Source organism: Amphimedon queenslandica, unplaced genomic scaffold, assembly GCF_000090795.2.
Source record: "Amphimedon queenslandica unplaced genomic scaffold, v1.1 AMPQUscaffold_12421, whole genome shotgun sequence".
Taxonomy (NCBI): Eukaryota; Metazoa; Porifera; class Demospongiae; order Haplosclerida; family Niphatidae; genus Amphimedon; species Amphimedon queenslandica.
This window is the reverse complement of record NW_003547342.1, coordinates 1-4,834: the sequence shown is the minus strand read 5'-3', so window position 1 is coordinate 4,834 and position 4,834 is coordinate 1. Positions and strand designations below refer to the sequence as shown.

Here is a 4,834-nt window from a genome sequence, read left to right as displayed (position 1 = left end):
GTTTTCCTTCAACTCAGTGAACCCTACCTCCTAACTATTATTAATTCACTTCCTTGTGTTCTGTGTTGTAAAGTTCAATAATAATAAAAAATAATAATAATAATTTCGGTGCATAAGGTCCATTGACCAAAAGAATTCAATTTTTGACTTTATGCATTATGAATGTATAGTCAAATGCTAAAGAATCTAGCCGAGAGACAGAGAAAAAAGAAATAGAGGAAAGCAAATGAATAATATGACCCTATAAATTATATTAATATTAGATAAAGCAAATGATTTGTAGAGCATATTGGACATAGCCACATTCCTTAGTTTCCAGTGCATTTTCTTCATGATATCAAGGTGCTTATGCTGGTCAAAAGACCTAGATCAGTGTTACAGCAAACTGTACAAACCTTTCATAAACCAATCTATGAACTGATAAAGGCTCGGATAAAGCCGGGGGACTGCGGTCTAAATTGAGGTCCGTCGGCTTACATCAGGATCACATAAAACAAACAGTGGCAGTTTGCAAATATCCGGCCTTCTCAAATGATATTAAAATAAGGATGAAAAGAGTGGATATATAACCATAAAAGTTATCTGACACCAAGAGTGAAACAGAAGAGTTAAGAGATCAATCTAGACAGTACTGAACCGTTGAAAAAGTGCTTCGAAAAGATCTACATTACTAAAAATTGTAAATAATCTCAGTTCAAAGTAGCCAAATTACATAGGCTACTAAACCGAGAACTGGTTGAGAAAAAAGACGAGAATTGTAGCCTCGATTGTAGAGCAGGCACTGCAATCAGATTAATAGTTTATTAACTATTAATAATAGTTAAATAAGTATCTATGAATATACTTAACTTTTAATTAATTATGATTATTACAATAGATTACGGATAAATTCAACAATTTCCGGAAAATGTTTCCGGAAATCCCAGAATTCCAAAATTCCAGAGTTTTCACAAAATTCCAGAATTCCTCAAGGATTCCTGGATTCTAAAAGGATTCCAACGGATTCCAAGTAGCTTCTACGAGATTCCAGCCAGTTGCGGACCCCTCGGTCTGGCCTAACTTTAATCAATACTAGAAAGAATGTAAAACATTGAGGGGCTCCGCCTCCAGACCGCACCTCCCAGTCACGCCCAGATGTACGTTCAAGTTCTTGTAAGTAAGGGCTTCGCCCAATTAATTTTATTTATCAGGTAAATGTGAGAGGATAGATCAAATTTGTGCAAGCTGTCAATAAGTATACAGACAATTCAAACATACCAAAAGAGATCTCCTGTCAGCACAATTTGTGTACCTCATTGGTAGAGGAAAGGTAAGCGAACAAAATTAAATTATGAATTAAAAAATACAATACACCATTTTTGGCAAAATTTGGTCAAACTACATGTATACATACCGTATATCGAGTATATTTCAATGTATTAATGATTTCGGAAAAGCAATCCATTGCAAAAATAAATATTATGAAATTTTAAAATATGTGAATAAAAAGGAATAGAAGATATGTGGTGTTGTGCAATTAATATGAACACGTGGCTTCATAACTATCCATGGCTTCATAGCTTCTAACTCAAAGGTCATAAAGAGCCTTCTTTGCCAGTTAGAAGTGTTGCTAAGGTTGATTCAGAAGTGGAGAAGTCAGCAAATGCTTTGATTGACTTACCAGGCCAGGTGGTTGATGGAAATAATAGCAAGTAAAATATTTTCGGAATATAAAAGGCTTCTGAATTATTCCATCATTGAACTTAATATTTCCACCACTTTTTATGCATTGAAATATATCCGATATACGGTATTATGTTGGTTTCAGTGGAGGATTCACTATTCAGCATTATGCTGGGAAGGTACGTGTACATTAATGTAGTACACACACACTAATTTATTTCCATGTACATGTACATGTACTGTACATGCATGTAATGCTGCAGGGCCTGTAATTACATGTTAGACATTGTGTCTCCATGAACATTGCTTAATTTGATCATTGCTTAAGTCCCTGTACTACAAGAACATAAAAAATTAAAAAAAAACAAGATTGAGTAGGATTCCGAGCGACCAACGAAAATACAAAATGAAAATCCTACTCTCGTGACGCAAATTCTACTCTACATTGTACTTTTAATGTTCTTATGTAAAACTTATGAATCACCTTGCAATGTAGAGTAGAATTTGCATCACGAGAGTAGGATTTTCATTTTGTATTTTCGTTGGTCGTTTGGAATCCTACTCAATCTTTTTTTTTTTAATATTTTATGTTCTTGTTTGTGTTGATTTTTTTATAATATGTTTTTAGTTGCAATTGTGATACTTGTTGATTTTACACAAACAATAATTTTCTTTATTATTGTTATGACTTTACATCATTTATGAGAGACAGCAGTCACAGCATTAAATAGATATGCTGAAGGAATATCTACTATACTGATGACAAGTGAAATTAATACTATAGTCTTGACTTGAATCCTTGTTCAAGAAGCTCCATCTTCCCTAGCTATCTATTCCTGTTCTTCCTGATGTCAAAGTCATAATCATTGCATTATTATAACATTAATTGTTTTTTAAATAAAATAATTCATTAAACACTTGATAAAAGAATAACATGTAAGATTAATACCTTCTTTTAGCTGGAAACCTCCACTAAGTACAGGGGCGTAGCCAGGGGGGGGCAAGGGGGGCAATTGCCCCCCCTTTTTTAAAACTCAAAATTTTAAAATAATCAAATAATAAGCTGCTTTTGGAAGGAAAAGCTGTTCTACAACTTACATATGAAAGGAAAAGGCCAAAGCAGTCTTTCTATGATGCCATTATAAGGCTGAAAAGGTATTCAACGTTGCCTATGATCGGTCAAGAAGTTCGCCATGTTGAAAAATAGGTGTGGCCACGCCCCAAAAGGGCGTGTTTTCGCAAAATTTCGCGGCGCGCTTCGCGCACTGCACAGCCTGCCCCCCCTTTCCAAAAATCCTGGCTACGCCACTGAAGTAATGCAATTGATCCCAAGCATAGCTAGGTTAAAACATTGATTGCTGTTCCCAGTTCTGAGATCTGAGCATGCGCGACCACGCCCAAATTTTGGAGCACATGCTTCTATAATTAACAAAATGGCGACGGGAGGTAAGTTGGCCTGATACAGCAGTCATAACGTCACTTTTTCTTATCTTGGAGAATGATTTTAGGGGACATGGATCCGCGCATAGACTGTTGGAGTAGATTGGTGTAAGAATTATACTTCTAGCACGAGTCAAGATTGAGATAAGGCTCGCCAACTAAATTGCCAGGACTTTTTTGATGATGATGATGATGATGATGAAGATGAAAAAAGGTGGCTGAACAAAACGGCCGGTTCGCCGAATTTTGGCTTTCCTCTTAGACAAGGTCTAGAGCCACACTAGTGGTACCAATGGAGTCCTCTGGTCAAGATAAGGTCCTCTATAAAGTCTGGTAAGCATAGGAGCTCGTTTTCCCAGTATAGCAAGGCTGCAAAAGTCATGGCAGCCATTTTGCTTGGGGGTGAATCCTACTTAGTAACGCTACCGCGTTACTAATAGTACAAGGTCATTTGCCAAATTTTGTCAAAAATGGCAAGGAGAGAATTCTTTGTTTTTATATTTTTTCTGATGCATATACATGTTCTTATGTTGTGTATCAACTTTGAGCTGATTACGATGAAGTTTGGATTTTTATGAAATTTAAAAGCTGCTCCAAATGCCATGTACTGTATTGTAGTGCTTGTCAGCTCAATGCTTTGTGGGAAACCCTGTGGTTGGACATGTTATGATTTTAAATTGCTTTTAATATCTATTTAGAATTTATTTCAAAAATTAAGTTCTTCAGACGAAATGATAGAACAACACAGAGGTCAGAAAATTGAGCAAAATGATCGGAAAATTTTGGTGTCCGACTGTTATTTGTTATACATGTACATGTACATGCCATTAGTTGATACTAAAAGTACTAAATTACAGTATACACTATATTATCAGGGATATAATAGACTAACGTAACCGGGATTGGTTATGGACCGGAAATCAATTATCAGACTCTGTTATAATTCATTAAATTAATGGCAGCAATCAATGGCATCCTCGGGCATGTTAGCAAAATGGCTGAATGTAAATTGTTATAACTAAAAAACCGGCAACAAGGAAAATTCAAAAGCAACTTTAAACAATGTAAAAACATGTAAAGGGTCTCTTTATTGTAGTTTCATAGCAATAGAATGTAGTCTATTCCGCTGAGAGGTACGCAAAAGTCGTACCATGGCAAACTGGTTTTTCTTGAATATTTCCTGAAGAACACTCTGGAGAAACAAGAGAAGTTGCCTAGACAATGTAATTTAAGTAACAAGATTTCATGACATAAATACACTCACAGAAACAAATATTTGGGCTACAGAGGTACGCAAATGGAATTTTAGCCATAAATTGAAGATTTAAACAATTTAAAACAAATATTAACCTACAATAACCTATCAGAACCTTGAAGCCGCCATTATAACTTTGCAGTAGATTTTTCATAAAGCTAAATACATTTTTAAAAGAGAAAACAGCAACTTCATACTCCAGACATTGACAGCCACCATCTTGAAAATCATAACAGAGACTGCAAAAAGTTTTTATTCACAAATGATGCACTCACGTGATCCTGTTGCCAATCCCGGTTACGTTAGTCTATTATAGCCCTGATATTATCAACTCTATGATATGGGCATGTTTACTTATACTTTTAAATTGCTATCACTTTGTTGTATTAGGCCAATATCCGATAGCTAATTTTTGATAATCTTTATTTGTAGAAATAATGTACATATATTGTTTAAAACTCCCATTTAAAGACACAG

The 4,834-nt window shown here is 35.2% G+C and overlaps 1 long non-coding RNA gene across 1 annotated transcript; it reads right to left on the bottom strand.

Annotated features, from left to right (window-relative positions):
- Window positions 1–4,097: 4,097 nt before the first annotated feature.
- On the bottom strand, window positions 4,098–4,447 carry LOC109587855 (uncharacterized). Its single transcript, XR_002187831.1, has 2 exons — window positions 4,367–4,447; window positions 4,098–4,316 (listed from the first exon to the last, which is right to left on the bottom strand). It is a non-coding gene; the product is annotated as an uncharacterized LOC109587855 (long non-coding RNA).
- Window positions 4,448–4,834: the final 387 nt, after the last annotated feature.